The sequence below is a fragment of the Myotis yumanensis genome, unplaced genomic scaffold, assembly GCF_028538775.1.
Source record: "Myotis yumanensis isolate MYYU_CA2020_CCGP unplaced genomic scaffold, mMyoYum1.0.hap1 SCAF_15, whole genome shotgun sequence".
In the NCBI taxonomy this organism is placed as follows: domain Eukaryota; kingdom Metazoa; phylum Chordata; class Mammalia; order Chiroptera; family Vespertilionidae; genus Myotis; species Myotis yumanensis.
In genome coordinates this window covers 27,370,220-27,393,267 of record NW_027223766.1, presented here as the reverse complement: position 1 = coordinate 27,393,267, position 23,048 = coordinate 27,370,220, and the positions used below count along the sequence as shown (strand labels likewise).

General features: G+C 46.3%; 1 protein-coding gene across 1 annotated transcript in view; it reads left to right on the top strand.

Annotated features, from left to right (window-relative positions):
• The first annotated feature begins 16,785 nt into the window (after positions 1-16,785).
• Positions 16,786-23,048, top strand: part of ZHX2 (zinc fingers and homeoboxes 2) — a 124,745-nt gene continuing 118,482 nt past the window's right edge. Inside the window, exon 1 of the mRNA XM_070391998.1 lies at positions 16,786-17,170. The gene's annotated coding sequence lies outside the window, so the exon portion shown is untranslated. The remainder of the gene's footprint in view (positions 17,171-23,048) is intronic.

The following is a 23,048-nucleotide window of genomic DNA, read 5'->3' as shown; positions in this document are numbered from 1 at the left end:
ACGGCGTGTGTGTTATGCTGCCACTTATGTCAAATATGGCGAGGGGTATAAGTACAGGAGTGTTCTTGTACATGCATAGGTGACCTCTAGAAGGACATAGAAGTAACTGGTGCTATCGGTGGCTTTCAGAAAGGGATCTAGGTGGCTGGGAGACAGAGGGGGACAGGGACTTCTTGTTCTACCCTATTATGTACCTTTTAAATTTGGGCACTTCTACCAAAATAAATGTAATTGTATGAATACACACACACACACACACACACACACACACACATACAAATGACCATAAGGGAAGATTCATGCTACATCAATAAAGTCACTGGACATGCCATCGGAGACCTTGAATTTAATCATTGTTCTGGTGCCTTGGACTTAAAGCTACTTGATGTTTCTGAATCCAGGTTTCCTCAATGATAGGGGGTGTGGGAGCATAGTGACAGCTACTTCCCAGGGATGTTGAGAGGAGGAAGAGGCAAAATGAATTTAATTCTCCAGATATTTGTGGAGCCCTTACTCTGGGCCAGATCGTGCACTCAATACTAGGTATTCATAAGGTGCATCTAGCAGCTAGGCTCCCCCATCATGCATCATAGGATTCCAGTCTAGTGGGGAAGATGAAATCAGTACACAGCTTGCAGTCACCTGTTGTCATAAATACTATGCAGGAGAGAACCCGCTCTGTGACAGATACTGCAGGGGTAATAGGAGGCCTTTCTGAGATAGTGACACTTACGCTCAGACCCACAGGCATTTGGTGGGCCCGGAGATGAGGGAGGAGCATTGCAGGTGACAGTCCTGAGATAAACTTGGAGAGTTCCAAAGATAACCAAAATGACTGGGGGAAGAGCTGGAGGCATAGGAGAGATGAAAACATCCTGCGCCTCCAGGGACCAGGGGAGGGACCTTGGGGGACCTTCCAGGTGCAGAGGAAGCCATGGGTGGATCTACCCAAGGCAGTTAATGGAGCAGATAAGGAGCAGGCTCAGACAATCCCTTCAAATCTCTCTTCCACTTCCTGGCTGGGTGCCCTGGGGCAGCCCTAGGCCAAGTGCCTCTGGTGCCTCATGTGAGGTTAAGTGCATCCCAGGAGGGGCTCTTAGCACAGGGCCTGGTGCCTGACACCAACTCGGCAGATGACTTCAAAGCAGCAGCCATCATAAGAGCTGCAGTGCATTTCTGAAAAAATCACTCTAGACCAGGGGTGGGCAAACTTTTTGACTCGAGGGCCACAATGGGTTCTTAAACTGGACCGGAGGGCCGGAACAAAAGCATGGATGGAGTGTTTGTGTAAACTAATATAAATTCAAAGTAAACATCATTACATAAAAGAGTACGGTCTCTTTTTTTTTTTTTTTAGTTTTATTCATTTCAAACGGGCCGGATCCGGCCTGTGGGCCGTAGTTTGCCCACAGCTGCTCTAGAACAAGGGTGGGTGACGGACCACCCCAGAACCAAATCCAGCTTGCCTCCTGTTGCTGTGCTGTCCGCAAGCCAAGAATAATTTTAACATTTTAAAGTAGGTTTTAAAAACAAAAGAATAATGCTTCATAACACATGAAAATTGTATGCAATATAAATTTCAGCACCCATAAATAAAGTTTTATTGAGACACGGCCATTCCCATTCATTTACGTATTGTCTATGACTGCTTCTGTGCTACAACAGCATAAGGCAGCAGTTTAAATGGAGACTTATGGCCTGAAAAGTGGAAGATATTTACTATCTGGCACTTTACAGAAAAATTTTGTAAAACCCTGCTCTATGGAATGGACTTGAGACCTCCAAAGATACAAGAAGGAAGACCATTGAGGGTGAAACAGGAATTTTAGGGTAAGAGGACAGGTTTAGGAAATTTTAGAAATTAAGGGGACCATGGAGGAAGCACAGGGCTGCAGAGCAGCAGAAGGTATATTTCCATAGAATAGGGAAGCTGAAAAGCTGCAACAGGCACATTTCCATAGAATGAGGGAGCTGGGAACAGCAAAAGGTCTATATTTACAAAATAAAGAGAAGGAAGCCCTTCATCCAGAAGGAGAAGAAGAAAGCCCAAAGGGAATAGGAAAACAATAAGGGGGGGGGGGGGGCAGAAACTTCACATGTCCCATGTGAGGTTCGACCTTTGAGCCCAGGAGTTACTATAGTAACCAGTCTAAGGAAATAATGACCAATCAGAGGGCACATCAAGGCACCAGGATCTGTAGCCTTTATAAGCCATAGGGGAAAAGGAACTCAGTGGGACCCTTTCCCCCTCCCTACGTGGGAGTCCATTCTGTGGGATTCTTTCCCTCTCCCCACGTGGGAATCTGTACTTGTTCTTTAATAAATTTCCATCTTTGCTATACCACTTTCTGTCTGTGGATTCATTCTTCGACTCTGGTGGACAAAGAATCCAGGTTCTGGTCCAAAAATTCCATTTCAAGGGGACTTTTGTAGAGTCTGAGCAAGAGATAACAGGGGAAAGGTTGAGAAGGAAAGAGCTGGGAGAGAGATTCTGTAGCAGCATTTTTGAAAACTAGGAAGAGCTTAGCACTTACTAAGTGCTATGTGCCTTCTATTTAATCCTCTTAAAGACCTGTGTTTGAAGTGCCTTGGTGGGTACTGTTATCCTTCTCTTTCACGAAGGAAACAGACGGCCTAAGAGTTGAAGTTCTTGCAACAGATCGTCAGAGAGAAAACGTTTGAGTCAAAACTGCCTGATTCTGACACCTGGCTCCTCACTGCAAGGCCACAGTGACTCCTCAGGAAGTTAATAGGAACATCCTAGGAGCTGCTCAGCTCAGTAGATATTTATTGATCACATGATATGTGCCCAGTACTAAGACTTAGAGATGCAATAAAACAGAAAGGGTCTTTGCCTCGTAGCACTTAGAGTTCAAGGAGGGCAATACAGAATTTATTCATTCAACAAATATTCGTTGAGAGACTCTATGCCAGAGCCAAGCACACTTCCAAATGTTGAGGATGCAGCAGTGACCAGAAAAGACATGCTGAACTCATAATGTTAAGACATTCTTTTTTAAATTTTTATTTTTTACAAATCATACATAATATTTCTGAAATCAACCATAAAGATAGCATCAAGGAATGTTACATTTTAAAACAATAGAGCAAAGAAAAGGATATAAACATTTTATAACTTTGCCCCCACTCCTTACTTGTTTTTATTTGCAACTTAAACCTTGATTTTATTTCCAGGTGCTTACTATTTTAAAATTTATTTTTCAATTACAGTTGCCATACAATGTTATATTAGTTTCAGGTGTACAGCATAGTGCTTAGAGATTTATATACCTTACAAAGTGATCACCCCGATAAGTCTAGTACCCATCTGACACCACACAGAGTTATAATTGCGCATTTTAGACAGGCAGTGGATGAGTTAGAAGGAGAACAAGAGTGCCACACTCATCCCATCTAGGATGTGCCTCCCTAGTCCTCCAGGGAGCCATCCAGGTGTCAGTGGGAAGTCTGGCCCTCTGAGGGGGCAGTCACCTACCCAGAGTCACATCGCAGGAGGGGGTCAGAGAGGGGCTGGCTGGTTTAGAGCGTGTCCAACTAATTCCCAGTTGTGCAGAATCCCCTGGGCTCTCCAGTTATCACAAGAAGTGTCATGAAGGAGATGAGTTTCCATTCACTTGCATTTAAAGAGTAACTATGTTGGCAAGCAACGTTCCGTCATGGGAGAGGGGGAGGCAGACAGGACGCTAAAGGGAAGGCCATGATGTTAAATGTCTGCTCCAAAATGTTTGGGAATAAGGGAGGTTTGGGGTTTTTTTGAATTTTTTGTTTTTTATTGATTTCAGTGAGGAAGGGAGAGGGAGAGAGAGCTAGAGAGAATTATTGATTGGCTGCCTCCTGCGCGCCCCCTACCAGGGATCGAGCCTGAAACCCAGGCATGTGCCCTGACCTGGAATGGAATTGTGACCTCCAGGTTCATAGGTCGACACTCAACCACTGAGCCACACCAGCAGGGCAAGGGAGGTGTTTTTTTTTGTTGTTAAAATTAAGTGTCTTAGAACTGGAGGGAGAAAGGAGGGGTATGGTTAGGAATTTTCAAATGAACCAACAACAAACAGGTTTCCTGTCTACAGTCTGGGGAGGGTGAAATACGGCCACTCTACAGAGCTCTTGGCGTCTGTGCTTGGAAAGCTCATAACTGGCTCACTGCCAGAAGGACACGTTTCATTAGAATCTGGGTTAGGGTATAGGTAGCACTTTGAATTTACAAGCCCAGGTGACTACCTCCTTCAGGCTGAGATTAAAGACCTCTGAGGACACATGACTAAAACTCTGGTTCTGGCTGCACTGAGCCAGCATGGCCACCCTCTTGCCAACGGGCACATGTCCCACAGCAACAAGAAGTTTCCTCTTTAAAGTGAGTCAATTTAGAGAAAAGTAAATTAAAAAGCAGGTGTTCCTACCACAGGAAACTCAAGCTGGTGCTATATAAATGGTTCAAGTTGGAAACCCTAATTTGATCTATTTTCATCTTTCCTGTGTTTTCGATGGAGAAACTGAGGCTCAGAAATTTGACATGAATTGCCCAAGGACAACCAGCAGGATGCTTCCCCTGACCCCTGATTTAGTGTTCTTTTCACATCCACCATACTCGAAGTTTCCAACTTTCATGAAAGAACTGGGATTCAAGCTTGGAAGACAAATTGTGTCCATGAGAGCAGATGGAAACATGTCCTTTATTTCTGTAAAAGGGAAATGAATCATGACCCTTTAAAGATTCACATCATAGGCAGGTCTTGCAGTCAGGATGTCCCCCAGTGCCTAGTTCCTTCATAAGGACAGCGGAGAACCCTTTATAGGTTATTATAATGTACTAGAGGCCCATTGCACGAAACTCGTGCACTGGCGGGGGGCGGTCCCTCAGCCCAGCCTGCACCCTCTCGCAGTCCGGGAGCCCCGAGATTGATTGCCCAGCAGAGGGAGGCCCCGCCTACATGTCCGGGTCTCCTTGATCCTGCCGCAGCCCTCCCTCTTTGGGGTGATCGCTGAGCCCTCCCCATCATCAATCGCCCCACTGGCTGGTGGCCTGGGCCTCCCTCTGTAGTACGATCATAGGGTGATGGCGGGGTCCTCTGACCAACTGTATCACACCCACCTTGGCTGGCCTGGTGCCAGACCATGTCATAGCATGGTCGTCTGGACGGTCATTCTACTGTTCGACCATTCGGTCAATTTGCATATTACACTCTTATTATTATAGATAATCACCATCCTCCAGTAGTAAAGTGCTCATGATAAACCTATGGAAGTGGTTTTAAAATTCCATCATTTAGGACTTCTGCAAAGATGGAGTAGACAAGCTTTTCCCTATTTCTTCTAGCTACAGATAAAAATCTCTGCACATTTTAAGTAAAACAAACATAAAATGACTCTGGAAAGTGGAGAGAAGAAGGCAGACCAGTGCAGGACGTCAGGGTCTGAGGAACGACATGGCAGTGATTTTTCTGGGTTTTATTTTGCTTCCTATGCCCCAGACTTTGGAGCTGAAGAAACCAGCAACCTGCAAATGCAGCAGGTGCAGACACAAAGCCCAACTAAATGCAACCAAAGATTGTTCTCTCTCACCAAAGGATGAGGAAAAGGGCAACAGACAAGCAAGATAGAAAAGGTTTAGACAATAACTATTCTACTCCAGCCAAACACCACAGGAAGAAAACAAAAACAACAAAAAAACAAAAAAACCTGTGGTCCAGCCCCAGGTGCCAGCAAAGGCCACGTGAGGAAGGAGCCCAGACTTCCACTCTGGCAAGGTTGTAATGAGTCACCCAACATGCCCTCTGGGTGCTGTCAGAGAAGACCAACAAAGGAGCCAAGTCTCTCATCACCACTGGTCTCAATGGAGATCATCTGGGAGCCTGGACATCCACATTTACCCCACAATAATGGGTTGTTTCTCCCCTCCCTGTATAGTTGCACCTGGTGGAAAGAGGAGTCCCCCATCTCAGGTACCAACAGAAGCCAAGTGGGGAACCTGGACTTCTTCCTCCATCTGGCAGTCAGTAACAAGGCAGAGCCCCCTCTCCTTTCCCATGTCAGAGAAAGCCCGTTAAAACAGCATATTTAAATGAGAACCAGAGTCTCATAACATAATATACTAGCAAAAATGTCCATGTTTCAGTCAGAAGTCACATGTCATACTAAGACCTAGGAGGATCTCAAACTGAATGAAAAAAGACAATCAACAAATGCTGAAACCATGATGACATAATTACATTAAATTTATCTAACACAGAGTTTAAAGCAGCCATGATAAAAATGTTTCAATAAGCAAACAGGAACATGCAGCAAACAAACGAATAAGTAAAAAGCCTTGTCAAAGAAATAGAAAGTCTTAACAAAGAAGTAGAAGATATAAAGAATAAAAGAATGGACATTTTAGACCTGAAAAGTACAATATCCAAAATAAAAGACTCAATGCATGGACTCAACAGCATAATAGAGGGGACAGGGGAAAGAAGCAGTGGATTCAAAGATAGAATGATAGAAATCACCCAATCTGAACAATAGAAGAAATAGACTAAAAACAAAACAAAACAAAAAAACCCAGAGCCTCAGGGAACTGTGGGATCACAATAAAAGATCTAATATTTATATCATTAGGGGCTCCAAAGGAGAGGAGGAAGAAGACAAGGATGAAAGATTACCAAATAAATAATGACTGAAAACATCTCAACTTTCATAAGAAACATGAAATATAGATTCAAGAAGCTGAGTGAACTCCAAACAGGGTAATTGTGTATGCACCAAACAAGAGAGCTACAAAATCTGTAAAGCAAGAACAAATAGAGCCCTAGCCGGTTTGGCTTAGTGGATGGAGCGTCGGCCTGCGGACTGAAGGGTCCCAGGTTCGATTCCCGTCAGGGGCATGTACCTTGGTTGTGGGCACATCCCCAGTAGGGGGTGTGCAGAAGGCAGCTGATAGATGTTTCTCTCTCATCAATGTTGCTGGCTCTCTATCCCTCTCCCTTCCTCTCTGTGGAAGATCAATAAAATATATATTAAAACAACAACAACAAATAGAACTAAAAGAATAACTAGTCAAATACACATAGTTGGAGATGTTAATAGCCTTCTCTCAACAATTGATAAAACAACTGGACAAAAAGTCAGCAAGAATATAGAACTCAACAATGCCATCAGCCAACAGGAACTTAAATGCAGTGTATCCTCCAATCATAAATGAATCCAACTAGAAGTCAGTTACAGTAAGATTTTAACAGAAATGTCTAAAAACACATAAAAACTAAACACTAAAGTTAAATATTGAACTTCATCAAAATTAAAAAATTTGCTCTGGGAAAGACTATGTAAAAAGTGTTAAAAAAGCAAGCTACCAAGTGGGAGAAAATATTTGCAAACCACATATCCAACAAAGGACAGCTATCTAGACTATATAAAGACTTCTCAAAACTCAACAGTATAAAAGCAAACAATCTAATTAGAAAATGGGCAAGAGACACAATGAGACATTTCACCGAAGAAGAGCTACAGATGGCAAATAAGCACATCAAAAGATGTTGAACATCATTAGCCATTAGGGAAACATAAATTAAAGCCACAATGAGATATCATTACACACATATCAGAAACGCTGAAATAAAAAATGCATATACACCCAATGCTTATGAGGACGCAGAAAAACTGGATCACGCATACATTGCTGGTGGAAATGTAAAGTGACATAGATACTCGAGAAAGCAGTTTGGCAGTTTCTTACAAAACTAAAAATGCACGGATCATATGACCCAGCAAGCGCACTCCTGGGCAGTTATCCCAGATAAATAAAGTCTTAGGTTCACACCAAAACCTGTACACAAATGTTTATAGCATCTTTAGTCAGAATAGCCAGAAAATGATGTCCTTCAACATGGAAATGATTAAACAAACTAGCACATCCATACTGAGGAACACCACTCAGGAACAAAAACAAACCTGATGCATGCAACCACCTGGATGAATCTCCAGAGAATTATTCTGAGTGGAAAACACCAATCCTAAAAGGTCATGTATTACATGATTCCATTTATATAAGATTCTTTAAATGCAAAATTATAGGAATTAGGAATAGATTAATGATTGTCAGGGGTTAAAGGCGGCTAGGGGAGGAAGAGAAGAGTATGAATGTAAAGGGGTAACATGAGGGACCTTCCATTTGTGAATCTACAATTATCTCAAAATAAGAATCTTAATTTTTTAAAGTAACTAAAACATAAAAAACTTCAATTTCATAGAATTTAAAACTTTTTAACTTAAAAAAGTGAACCACGTCCAGCACAGCCAGGGGTGAACCTGAGGAGGGGTGGTGAAGGATTAAAGAAGACAGACAAGAGAATACAGTTGGGGCTAGGTGGGTTCACTTGTGCCTGGATGAGGACACAGTGACACAGCCTGTCAGCCGAAGCTTTATTTTATAGTCAGAGCACACAAAGCAAAACAAGGAAAATGGTCAACATGTTTACAATGTTCTTGCAAGTTCCACCTTGTTTTGGCAGCACTTGCCCATTAGCTATCTAGGAAGGAACTAGGGAGAACTATAAGGTTAAGCTTAATTATGCTAGGAGGTCTCTTCTGCCCTCTAAGCTGGGACTTGTTTGTGGCCCTCCACAGGTCAGTCTGAGGCTTGACCCTATAGCCGCTCCCTACAAAAAAGGGCATGTAAAAACTAGTGAAATTCCAATAAGGAATGTACTAACATCAACTTTCTCATTTTAAAAAAATATACTAGGGTTATGTAAGGTAGTCTCACTGCAAGGGGGCAGGGGATCCTGGGAAAGGGTACATGGGAACTTTCTATATTATTTTTGCAACATTTGGAGAATCTTAAGTTAATTCAAAATAAAAGTTATAATTTTTAAAAACCACATAATATTCTTATTTTTTCACCTTCAATCAATCTTAAAAGACCACAGACAAATTCGGGTCCTGGTACCTGTATGTTCATATGACCACTGCTTAGATATACCCACTACCCTGGAAAGAAAACATTCTACAAAGAGCATATCAATTATAAATCAGAAATCTCAACTCAGGTGTGAAAGACTTACAACTTTCTTTAATTTCTGTATGGCAACTTCATCTATATTTTGAGTTCCATTCAGCCCATATGGCAGAAATGACCTCGGGCAATTCATCTCCCACCCATTGCTCCTTTCCCTGGAGGGCTGGCCCAAGTTTTGAGAAACAAATATAGAGCCTGCTATCAATGTGGGGAGGGTGGAGAAAAGGGCAGAAGCATTCTCTTATTTTCAGTGTTATCTATCCACACTGCCATCTTCTGGGGATCCATCATCCTATCATCCCTCAGACACCCCTGGGCCCCACCTACAGGGCCATAGGACCCCTCCATCTCAGCAACAGGGAACCTTCCTTGTGTAAAATCTCTCTCACTCTTTAAATGTCACTGACTTCTTTTCAACCAGCCAGAGAAATCTGCTTGTATGATTATATTAGGCCTATCTAGATAATCTTTATAATCTCCAGATTTTAAGATGCACTGATTTTTCATGTCCAAAACCCTCTTATAGCAGTACCTAGGGTAGTGTTTGAATAGCCAGAGGCTGGAATCTTGGGGGCCACCTTAGAATTCTATCTACCATGTGTCCATATTAGGCAAGAAATAAGGACCCAGAGATGACTGGCAAAATAGCTATCCACAGAGGATTTACAGTCGAGTGGATGTGGGAAATATAAGGGAGTGACAGAATTCCAGGGCAATAATTGCTACTTCACGGATAGAGCAATATTCTGTAGGATTTCCGAGGAGGCAGGATTAACTCTCTTGGGAAGAGTGTGAAGGAAGTGACATTTGACCTGAGTCTTGAAGCACAGAGGGGGGAAGGCATTCCAGGTACAAGACGCACCATTTACAAAGATGGGAAAGACCATAGCAAATGTAGGAAGTGACAAGTAACCCAGGGAGGCTGGAACTTAGAGGACAAGGTTAGAAGAGGCTTGGAGAAGTGGGTTGGAACCAGTTTGTACAAAATGGCCCATGTAATCCTAAAGAATTGAAAGCAATGAAAAATTGTAAGCAGGGAAGTGACAGAGCATGTGTATATATTTACTTATTATCTTGATCTAATGTAAGCTCTGTATCCCAGGCCCTAGGGCAGTATGTGAAAAAAAAGTAGACACTTTCTAAAAAATTTAAAATAGGTACACGTATATAGCAAAAACAATCACAGTGCTTTCTTTTGGGGAGCAAAATTGAGTGATACCTTATGTATTTATTTTTACCTTATGTATTCCTTCAACAGATATGTCTTATGCATATGAATGTTTTAAATGGTAAACAATGAATATGTATTATTTTCATATGAGAAATGATATTAATAGGTGACATTTACTGAGCACTCACAGTGGGCCAAGCACTAAAGCTCAATACTTTACATGAATTATCTCAACATTCCTGGGAGATAGGTATTACTGTGATCCTCATTTAGTATTCAGAGATAAGGATATTAAAATTTTGATAAGTTAAGTGAGTGCTAGAGCCGAAATTCAAACTCCAGAGCCTCTATGCTATAGCTACCAAATGACTAACTGGATTAACGTATAGGTCATGGTACATATATAAGTTCCTTATAAAGAATATGGTGGCACATTCCCCCATGTTGTCTCATCAGAGGCTCACAAAATCTTATGAAGAAAACCAGCAGGCATTATTATCCCCACTTCAAAAACAAATCCATGGGCACGGAGGGCCATGTCTTGCCATCTGTCTCATACCACACCTTTGTAACAGGAGCTTCCTGTCCCCTCCTCATAAGCCTTCCCCCACAACAGTACTAAGCTGGACAGGTCTTTCTTAGGTCTTTGATGAATTGACTGAAGGCACGTCTCTGTTTCTCTCTTGAGGCTTTGTTGTTTATAAGCAAATCGGTAGGGGAATTCATATAAGCCACAAGTTGGGAGACTTGGTTTGGAGTGTTGGCGCTGCCACCAACCAAGAGCCTCAATTTCCCCACCTGTAAAATGAGCTACTTGGAATAACCGATGCCTAAGGACCAATGCGGAGATATTATTTCTCATGCTGGGAATCCAGAGGAGGCTGACTGCCCGTGCATTTCCTCACCAGACACTCAGTCCATTTCCACAGAAACAAAACCCTTGACCCAGGAAATGCGGGGTAAGCTAAAATCATTCTAGGCCAATAGAAGACGGATATACTTTTGAATAGCATTGCCTCCCCATTACTGGATGAGCCCTAACAAGAAATATACTCATTCGCCCTAGCTGGTTTGGCTCAATGGGTAGAGCATTGGCCTGCAGACCGAAGGGTCCCAGGTTCAGTTCCAGCCAAGGGCAGATGCCTGGGCTGCGGGCTCGATCCCCAGTGGGGGGCGTGCAGGAGGCAGCCGATCAATGATTCTCTCTCATCATTGATGTTTCTATCTCTCTCTCCCTCTCCCTTCCTCTCTAAGATCAATAAAATATATTAAAAAAAAAAAAAAGAAATACACTCATTCAGCAATCACTTACTTGTGCATCTATGACACACCAGGGAAGGTTAAGTATGGGGATACAGCAGTGAACTATATACTTTGTTTAGTTCCTGCCTGCAGGAACCTTGTATAATAGCGGAGAGACAAATAGATTAAGATATGTATATAGAGAGAATTTATAATAAAAAGGCTTTGCTAGGTGATAATTCTTCAGAATTCTGCAAAAATGAGGGTCAGTGTCTGATAGTGGCCCCTTTGGGTCCAATAGCAAATGGTGAAGAAGGGGCATAGAAATAGCATTGGCCTTACAGCTACAAGACTTGGGTTTAAATCATGGTTCTGAATTTAGTCTGTGAGCTTGAATTAATTACTATAACCTTTATAAGCTTTGGCCACCTCAGTGGTTCTCAATCTTCTGGCCCTTTAAATACAGTTCCTCATGTTGTGACCCAACCATAAAATTATTTTCGTTGCCACTTCATAACTGTAATGTTGCTACTGTTATGAATCATAATGTAAATATCTGATATGCAGGATGGTCTTAGGCGACCCCTGTGAAAGGGTCGTTCGACCACCAAAGGGGTCACGACCCACAGGTTGAGAACCGCTGGGCCACCTCCTCTGTACAATGGGAGGAATAGCACCCATCCTGTTCATCTTCTGGGGATGATGCAAGGATCAAACCAGATCAGGAAACCAAGTAAATAGTAAGCTCTGAGCTTTTCCCATTTTGTAAACATTCAGTTTTACACTCCAAACAGGTTCAAGCTACTGCCACGTCAAGCTCCTGCTATGAACTTGAAAACATCAAGTCCCAGCTCCTATCCTACCGATGCCATGGGATTTCATGTCAAGGCATGAGGCATTTTATATCGAACCACACGGTGAGGAGATGCAGACATGGAAGGAAACAGCATGTCTACATGCTTCCCTTTCCCTCCCACTTGCAGGGATTCATGAAGTGATCTGAATGTTCCAAACGGTCACACTCCATCTCGCTTTGTTATAAGTAGTACCTGGTCCACACTACAGTTTGTAAATCAATATGTAGAAGTTGTCATTTCTCTTAAGAGTCTAGTTATGGCAAAGTAAGTAACTGAACGTATAAAAGGATATATATCCAAATTATCACCAGTAGGTTAGACGCTGATGATTGCTTTCCTTTCCTTGCTGTTTCTCTATAATTTGTTTTCTTTTTCTTCACTCATTTAAAAAATATTCATCTAGCATACATGTGCCAAAATCAGACAGGTAGAAGAGGCGGTCCTGCAATTCAAATCTCAATTCCAAATCTTTGCTGCACCCACCATGACTGCTTCGGGTTTCTAAGCCAGGGTGAATGTACTGTCATTAGATGAGGAACTCCTTAAAGGTAATGCTAATTTTATTCTTATTTAATTCTTCTGCTCCTGCCATTTCTCAGTTTTCAAGACTTCCCAGCCAGGCCTCATTCTCACCAAATTATAAAAAGAAGCCCCTCTCTCCTCCCTAGGTCTCCATAAAGCACCTGATGGATTCTCGTCTTCCATTGGTTTTGAAGCCACCAGACAAAGATTTGAAACCAGGTTCTATTAGTTTTTGGCTGAGTGACTTTGGAGAAGCCTCCTAACCTCTGTAAAGAAGCTTTGTCATCTGTAAAATGGGTAGCAGCAATATCCCATGGTAGGCTGGCACCTGGTAGGGCCTCAAAACATGATTGCTGTTAATAAAAGTAGCCTCGGGCCAGGCTGGCATGGCTCAGGGGTTGAGTGTCAACTGATCTATGAACCAGGAGGTCAGGGTTTGATTCCCGGTCAGTCACATGCCCAGGTTTTGGGCTCCATCCCCAGTGTGGGGAGTGCAAGAGGCAGCCAATCAATGATTCTCTCTCATCACTGATGTTTCTCTCTCTCCCTCTCCTTCCCCTCTGAAATATATATATAGTAGCCTTGGGAAGCACTAGAGGCTGTTCTAGGCTGGGGGTGGAGCTCTGGTTGTCAACAAAAGGGGGAATTGACAATCATTAAGGACTCTGGCTCTGGGCTCCAATGGACCAGGCTTAAATCCTCGTTTTCCTTGTTTAATCCTTGTAATTCTTGTTTAAATCCTTCATTTGCCTTGAGCAAGTGACTAAATTTCTCTGAGCCTTGGTTCCCTTGTCTGCAAATATGTGTAATAATATCACGTATTTAACAGTGTTTCTCAAAATGCGATTCGGGACCTTTCAGGGAGTCCTCGAGGTCCAACTATTTTCCTAAGGGCGTGGAAATGATACTTGCTCTTTACACTCCCATCCTCTCACAAGTACACAGTACTTTCCCAGAGGCTCTGTGACCTGTAAGGTGTCATTGCTCTAATGGCTAGTGAAAAGTACGTTTTAGTTTTTCTCCAATTTAATATCTACATGGTTAATTTCTATATCTATGTATTTCTCCCAAATAAAAGCTATTTGGGGTCTTCAATAATTTTAACAGTTTAAAGGAGACCTAAGACCAAAAAAAACCCCCAAAAACTTAAGAAGCACTGACTGATAGGGTTGTTGAAAAGATTAAGTAGCAACTAGCATATGCATAGAAAGCACTCAATAAACATGACTCTTATAATTATTGATTTCAAAGCTCTTGAATCATATCAGATAAAGGTCTGCCTACCCACCTACACATAAAGCAAACTGGAATCAGAGCACTTAATGTAAAAGTCACCCTTATTTTATCCCCTGCTGTTTGTTTATACAGTGAAAGTTCAGTCCACGCTACACTTTGACCAATTTGATGACACTGAAGCCCACCAGAAACCCCTACAATGTCCATGAGATCCAAATGCCCTCAAAACACAGAAATTCTATACACAGTCCCGAGGATTTACCCTCCTTGGCTATACCCTGACCCTCCCCATCCCGAGTCTCTTATCCAGCCAGAAGCAGGTGGTAATGGCTCACAGACACCCTCCTAAGTGAATGACCATCGGAGAGATATGCAGCCTCAAAATGGGAATAGCTTCCTCAAGGTTTCAATATTCCCATGGAAACAAACTGAGAATATATATATATATATATATATATATATATGTATATATATTTCAGAGAGGAAGGAAGAGATAGATAGAAACATCAATGATGAAAGAGAATCATTGATCGGCTGCCTCCTGCACACCCTACACTAGGGATCAAGCCCACAACCCAGGCATGTGCCCTTGACCGGAATCGAACCTGGGACCCTTCAGTCCACAGGCTGGCGCTCTATCCACTGAGCCAAACCAGCTAGGGCGAGAACTATACTTATTTTAAAAGGAGCAGGAAAGTGGTGTAATGACCTAAGCAAGAGAAAGTAAGGGTAAGAGGGAGACCGAAAGAGTCAAAAGTAAGCAAAATAAAAGAAGTTGTGGGGGGCAAACTTTTATCTTTCGTTTACTCTCCTGGCACACCTTTGAGGGAAAGAGGGGGGACAGCATCTCTAAATTCTTGTGTTGATGGCTAGTAGATGATACCAAATGAGTCTGAGAAAGATGCAAGGAGATCTGGGTCAAGGTCATCAAGGAAATTCTCAAGAGCATCCTTTAAACCTGGGTGGTCGCCTCAGGTGTGCAAGCATCACGGAAGAAACCCTCTCCCATGCCAGGCCCTTGTTTTATGCATCATGGAAAAGCAAACAGACTGCATCAGCGGTAACCTAACCGAAAGGTGCAAGCCAATAAGAAAGTTTTGCATCTCTGCTATTTTTGTTTCTATTGTAAAAAAAAATCTCTGGGACCCAAGGGGTTGTGTTAGAGAAATTGAAGCCCCAGAGGGGACCCTAAAAAAAACAAAACAAAAAAACAACCTTTTCGCTACTTTCTTCTCTCCATCGTAAGAAAAGAAAAAAAGGCCAAAAGTCACCAAGTCTGTTGGCCAAGCAGTCAGCCCCCAAAGCCAGGTGTCCCCACCCTAGTCTCTATCCTCGCCTCCCACCACTCCATCCGTCGCACAAGGCCACCTGTTGCTGCCCCGGCGCCCAGAGCCGAGCCGCAAACCGCCGCTAGAGTTCGTTCTAATTCCCCAGAGCAGAGGCTGGCCGAGAAGCCACGCTCTCTGCCTGCTGATCCTCGGGGCAGGTTTGGACGCCGCAGAGCCTCCCCGTCCCAGCTTCCTTTCGTTTTCTCGCTGAGCGCGGAGCCCCCAAAGCAGACCCTAGACGGCTTCCCATCGCCCTCGCTAGGCTCCAGCGCGCTCGCTTCCAGCTCACGCCGGGGAGATGCTGACGCGTTCAGATGTCCACGGAGGGAAAACCAATCCATCCTGGCAGTTAACGAAGGGCACCCACAGGTTGCCCGGTGAGATTCATTCCGAAGGGTCTCCTGGATCCAGAATCCCTTGGAGGTCCGTCGCCCAGCACCGCTGCAGGAGCGCCGCGCCCAAGTGCAAGTTCAGGTTCCCGAGGCCGCAGGATCGCGGTGCGCCTGTGCGCTAAAGCGCCCGAGGGGAGCCAGGGGCGGCGGCGGTTAGGGATGTCCTCCCGCCGGGAAAGCCGAGGTACCGCCTCGCTTCCCAGGGACTCCCCTAGGAACGCCGCAGGGGTGTGCATTTCCCCGAGTCTGAGAATCTCCGCGAACGCCGGCCCCGCAAGAGTGGAAGTCAGCTCCCTGGGCGTCTGTGTGCTTATTGGCTCTCAAGGAAAAAAAAGTTTGAGGATCTTTTACCAACCTCAGACCTGGCGCAAGAGGAAATCTCTCGGGATCTCCCCAACAAGTCACCTCATTTCAAGTCGTTATGTAACTGGGGGCTTTCTCTTAGTCTCCCTCTCCTAAGCCCTGTCACTGCCATATTCCAGGAGTACAATGTGTCTCGCTTTTAAAGTATTTGTTAGTGTTGTGATCATTTCCCTGAGCCGGAAGACGCGAGACGGCGCAGGCAGCGCCCTGGGCACTGGGCGGCCCCACCCGCGCGCTGCCCCTCGCGCCGCGGGAGGGACGCGGGGTCCCGGGGTACCTCCGGCGTCGGGCGAGCCCCGCGCCCCGCGGTCCCTCAGCCCGCCACTCCACGTGGTCAGGATCAACAGTTTGTTGAGCTCATCAGTGACACCTTGAACTTTTCCTAAAGAACATGGGTACTGCACCGAGAGGGTTCGGCCGCAGCGCCGGGTCCTGCTTAATATTCAATGATCTCGCTCGCGCCTCCCCCTCCTCCCCTCGCAGAAATTCCACTGACTCCGTTACTGGGCTCAGACTTTTAAGTTAATTTACCGCCCCCCACACCCCCCCTACCTTGGCTAGGGACCAGCGCCTTTAGGGATAGCGTCCCCCCCAACCCCAGTTTCCGCCTGAAAAAATGACATTTCGCCGGCGACTCGGGAGGGGGCTGAATTTCACTTTGTAACTTTCTGCGGAACCCGAGCCCGGGTGGCAGCTCGGGTGGTGGTATCGTATGCAAATACGCATGCTGACGTTACAGATCATGTGGGTTTTGGCGTAGATTCCCCACTGATCGAGACATTTTTTTTCCCCCCTCTTTTTTTCCTTCTTTTTTTTTTTTCTTTTTCTTTTAAAAATTTTGGCCACTGTTCTCCGTACGAGGGCTTGTTCTGTCTGTCGGTCCGGCGGGCTGGCTTGGCCCCGCTTTCCCACGGAGCCCGAGCCGGGCGCCCGGTGGGGAGTGGGGAGTGGGTGGGGGCAGCCAGCAGAGTTCCATTTTGGAAAGCCCGTGCCGCGTCTCCGCGCTCCCGGCCCGGGTCCCCGCGCTCCCAGCCCCGGCGCAGGTAAGAAACTTCGCCTCGGCGCCCCGAAGCCCCCGCCCCGCGCCGCCAGCCCCGCGCCCCGCACGCCCGGCGCCGGCCACTCAGCCCAACTTTCCCACCGCCGCCGCCGCCGCCGCCGCGGCTCCCGAAAATGTGTTGTTAATGGGACTTGGCCGGGTTGCTGATCGGAAAGGGGGGTGCGGAAAAGGGGGGTGCAGGCTCTTCTTTTTTTTTGCGGGTGGGAGGAAACACGGAGATCCGGGGTGGGGGAGAGAATTTTTTTAAAGAGTTGTGATTACAAGTTTGCCTAAATGGGAGCCAGCCCGAGAGGAGGAGGAGGAGGAAAAACATGTCTACGTTTCCCTATGTCGACATAAGCCACAAAAAAATATGGCGTCCGCTTTCGACAGGGCGTTACGTAGACCCGACTGTTTTTCTTTATTTATTTATTTCGGGGCCGGCTCCCTTCCTTCCCGGCCCAACCGCGGCGCTTTGTGCAAACGGGGCAGGTCCCGCGGGGACTCCGGCGGGGACGGGGCCCGGTCTCGGCGGGTTGGGGCAGCCGGGGGGCTGCGTGCGGCGCTCCCCGCCCTCCCCCGCTCTCCCCTCTTCTCCCCTCGCCTGGTGACGATTCGCCGTAATGTGGTGGCAGGAAGCATGACGCCGTGGGTTGAGGCTGCCGCTCCTCTCTCGTCGCTCCTGGTGGCTGCAGGCAGCGGGCGCGCGGCGCGGGCGGGCACCCGAGCTACCTGCCGCGGGCAGGGCCAGAGCGCGGCGCTGTCCCCACGCCCCGCTCAGGTGCTGGGCCACTCGCGAGGGGAGGGGGCTGCGGGGGACCTCGGGGGACCTCGGGGTCCCCGGCCAGGCTGCCCGCCGCAGGCTGGCCCACGCCCGCCGGCCGCCTCTGCCAGCCCCAGCCCACGTTCGTCCCGGAATGGCAGCTGGCGCTCGGCGCCTGCCCCACGCGAGAGGTTCATCTTGGTTGGTGTGGCAGCCTCTTTGTGGCTTCCTCGGAACTGGGTAGCCAAACCTTGGCAAACTTGCCCTTGCCCCGGCCGCTTTGTAAGAGGCTGCGGAGAGGAAGGTGGGCGGAAAGTTGGGGACCAGGGGGGCATCACAGGATGGTCCCCTTGGCCTCGAAGCTGTGCAGTGCTTGGAGGCAGAGGAGCGGAGGAGGGTGGCTTGTTAGTCTGGGGAGAAAACTTGGGGGAAGCCAAGTTGTGATTTGCTCAGGCTGCCACCTGATGGATGGGCTGCCACCCCAGTGGGGGTCGCTGCCTTCACCTGTTTTGCGCTGGCCTTTTGTTTGTCCCAGAGATGGGTGGGCGGAAGGTGGGAAATGAGGACTTTCTCCGGACCCCTCCCATTTAAAAGAGTCGCTGCCCGGCTTGGGCCCCAGGATCCCTAAGTCTATTCAGGCCCCAGAGTTTTTCCCCAACCTGATCTCTGATGATCACCTCTCTCCAAGTTAGCATCAGGCCTGTTGGGCAGGATTTGGGAGGCCAGATCCCCTCCCCTTCACCCCTTAGCTCACTCAAACCTCCCACAATTACCCTCTGGAAACACAGAGATACACAGACACTCACATACACTCTCACTCCTTGATAGAAAACAGAAATTAATGCCTGTTGAAGAGAAGGGGGCGAGGTCCTGAGAGCTCTTCAAGATTTCAAACAGTGACTTTCTACCTACGAGGGCCCTGAGCAGTTCAGTCCCAGGGCAGTGATGTCAAAAAGCATTTGGATCACAACCAAGTGGAATAAATAGCTTGTAAAATGGCATGTTTAATAGTAAAAATAAATGAATGGAGCTGTCAAGTGCTTGAATGGGTCTAACATAAAGGCTTGATTTAAGTTTAAGGGGAAAGTTATATAGAGCTGTATACACTTCTTCTTTTAAGGCCAGAAGGGAATAATTCTATAAGTAAGATTGAAATGTGTGTCACTGACAATAACTGGACCTGTGAACTGTGGGAATATCATTGCTGTTTAAAAGCTCTGCTCCTGGATTGCTCCCTTGTGGTTCCTACCTTCTAGCCAAGTTGGATGTCAACTAAAGATTCACCTCAAGTTAGCAGTTAGCTCTTACGGGGAAAAGTCAGCGGCCAAGGTTTGAAGGTAAATCAGATACCGTAAGTCCTCACTTGACCTCGTCAATAGGTTCATGGAAACTGCAACTTCAATCGAAATGACTCATAAGGAAACCCGTTCGACCCCAGGCTAATTGACATAAACAGGAGTTAAGTGACAACAGCCTATTTCTAATCACAAAAACCTCACCACACTTGTAAATAAAGACCCAAAACACCTCTAATGTTAAACATGGACATAAATGTGAACTATACATTCATTTAAGAAAGATTAATAAAAATAAGTAAGATAATTCAACTCACATATTCCAGTTCGGGGTCTCGGGTGGCTGTAGCCTGTCCCGGCAGCTCGGGGTGCGAGGCACAAACCCACCTTTCCACTCACACTCAGACTGACACAATTTAGACACACCAATTCTAACATGCACATCCATGGAATGTGGGGGGAAACCCACAAACACATGGGGAGAGCATGCAAACTCCACACAGACAGTGGTCCGGCTTGGGAATCAATGTCTTTTTCCTCATCAACGTCATAATGAAGTGACATCATTCGAGCACCTGCAGTATATTAAATAATCCCCCATTTAAAGGAAAAGATCAGAGACATCGCTGTTTGTTGGCACTGAACAAGGGTTTTCTCCCTGATGTGAAAGCAGGGTATCTTGACATGCCCCCAGGGGGCTGAAAGTGGCTCCTCTCCAGGTTTCTCATCCACAGCAGGGCCACGTGACTTGGTGGCATGCATTGCATTTGACAAAAAGAATAATGATAGTGTCTGATAACCGTTGCTAACACTTACTATGTATTTCTGTACGCCAGGCACAATGCTGTTTATTTTCCTTGCTTTCTCATTCCATTCTCACCGTAACCCTGTGAGATTAGTTCTATTGTTATCCCCAGTTTATAGTTGAAGAAACTGAGGCTCAGAGAGGTGAAGACAGTTGCCCACAGCTGCACAGCAAAAAACGAAGTCAGCGTTCGAAGCCTGGCCTTACATTTTACCTTGAAACACTCCATTAGAGCAGCTCCCTGCATAGGGGAGGACCTAGTTAGAATGAAAACGAAAGGGTCAGGCACAGGCGGGAAAGGGGAACAGTGACCACTGCCCTGTGGGGTGAGCTCATAGGAATCTTCCTGAGTTTCATTCCTTTATTCATTTACTTACCAACTATGTGTTGATTTCCTTGTCCCTTCAGCAACTATGCGGTTCACCACACCCACAAGCGCCTGTTGTCATTGAGCACTTTTACATGCCAGGAGCCATGTTAAGTATGATTAAACTATTTTGTCCTTGTGACAATTCTGTGAGCTAAGTACTCTCTTCTCTCTCCTTTTCATAGACGAGGAAGCTAAGACACAGAGAGGTTCTCTAACTTGGGGCCCAAGACCAAACAGCTAGTAAGTGGAGTGCCGTGCATCCCACGCTCCAGTGCAGTGCACTGCTGCAGACACCACAGGAATGCTGGGGAGATGGAGTCCCTTACGCTCTCAGAGTTTGAGCAGACAGGCAGGGAAACAATCATTAGGCCGCATCAAGCAGGATTAAGTAGGTGCTGTAATTGAGAAAAGTAACTACAGTAGGGCCTTGAGTTACGAGTGTCCCGACTAACGAGTTTTTTGAGATACCAGCTGTCTCTCGGATGATTTTTTGCATTGAGTTGATAGAGTAATTTGAGTTAACGAGCTCCTTAACGAGCTCGGTCTCGGAACGAATTAAACTCGTAAGTCAAGGCCCCACTGCATGGAAGCACAATGAAGAGCGTGATTATTCTCTGAGGGAAAGAGCCATGGAGCATATCCTAGTGTGGGTAGCATCGGGTCTGACCCAGGAATGAGGAGGAAGGGTGTCTGGAGGTGTATCAGACATCACTGCACTGAGCTGCTAGCAACAGAACCCTGACCACCGGTGACTTCACCAGATGGAGGCTCACTGGTGTCAGCCAGCAAGAAGGGCGGGTGGGACAAGGCCTCAGCTGTGCCGGTGGGAAGCTAGACTCTCATTGGCCCAGGGCTATGGTCTCCTGGTAGGAAGGTGGCTGCTGCATCTCCAGGCCTCACATCTGCATTCCAGGGAAGAGGAAGTAGAGTGAGCGAGGCACTAAGGATGGCTTTACTCTTCCCTCTGGGAAGGAACATGTCTCTGAGGGACTTCTGTCCTTAGCTTATTGACCAAAACTTGGCTCTTTGCCACACAGCTTCCCAAACCTACCAGGGAGTGGCAATCAAATATTTTTAGTTAGGCACTTTGGTGCCATGACCAAACTTGTAAGGCGGAAGGAGTGAATGAGCAGCTGGTGAGTTGGCAGATCAAGTGTGCGCAGCCTAAGATGAGGAGAGGAAGAAAGGTATTCGAGATGGAAGCTGCACTCTGGGAGCTGTGCGTGTCCTGGGGAGATGGAGCATGGATGCAGGGAAGGTGTCGAATAGATGACACCAGATCTGGGGGTCCTGGGGACTCATCTACAGGTGCTGGGGAGCTATGGCAGGCTGCTGAGGAGGGAATGCCATGTGTTACAGGAAGGGGAGACTGACAGCAGTGTGCTTTGTGGGACAAATCAGCTTGGTTCTTATTTGAAATACAACGAGCTCTGGAAAGTTTCAGACCAGGGCACCAGTTTTGCCTCAGGGCAAAAAGAAGGCAGCATACAATGAGAAAGCAAGGGTTGATGGGAAGATTTTCTTTTCCGTCCCGCCACTAAGAATCCAAAATTAACCCTGTGTAATTACTCAGTTAGCGGGACTGGAAACCGTAGAAGGAGATACCAATTACTCCCCAAACACTACATTTGCCCTTCTCCTGACCCTCGGGCTCCTGGGTCCTACCTGCAACTCCACTCATCAGCACGATAACTTTGGTCATGACCCTTCTCTTTGCTAAATGCAGGGGATGAGAGGAGAGGGCCTCAGAGGCACTGCCGTTAAGTTTCCCACGGAGGATTCCTCCAGCAAGGACCCACATCCCTGATTCTCTGCTCAACTTACCAGCTTTATGACTTTGGGCTATTCCTTACCTCTCTAAACCTCAGTTTCCTTGTCCTCAAAAATGGAGATCATTCTAGTAGCTAGCTGCATTGTGGGTTGCTGTGAAGCTCAAGAAGAAATCAATAAACGCGCTTAGCATAGATTGTTCTCACTAAATGTTACCAGTTGTCACCACCATCGCCTCCACCGCCATCAAGGTCACTGTCCTCACCTCTAGGATGTGGCTTTATTGTAGCGTCCTTGAGGTGCCAAGTCATTAACATGCATGGATTTTATCGCTGATTCTGAGAGCCAGACTGTCCCCATCTCATTGCTATTCTCCTCCGTCCTCCCCATGCACACAGGCACTCTCCCGACTATGGTAGGGAGACCCTGGTGCAGTGCTCAGGTACTGCAATGTGCTGTGTCATGGTCAAATCCAGGCAGTTCTGAAAGGATGTTTGGCGATGACATGTGCCTGTGGTAGACAATAAAGCGGACGTTGTTCTTCGTACTGACAAGGTAGTTTCATTTTTAACTGAAAGAGAAAATTCCCTCCCGATCCCTTCCTCCACCCTTTTCTAAGGCCCCCTCCCTACATCGAACAGGCTGTGATTTTAAGAACATCCACCCACAATCTGTTTCCTGTTCTTATGCGTGTAGTCATGCATTTACCAGTAACAGGGGTTGATTGGCAGGAGTGTGAGTGTGTGAGTGTGTGTGTGTGTGTGCGTGTGTGCACGTGTGTGCGTATCAGACCCCCAAGGAAGAAGACAGTCCTGACAACAGCACGACAGTTCCCACCTAAACTTTAAAATGGAACAGAGGAGACCAGGGAGACCAGGG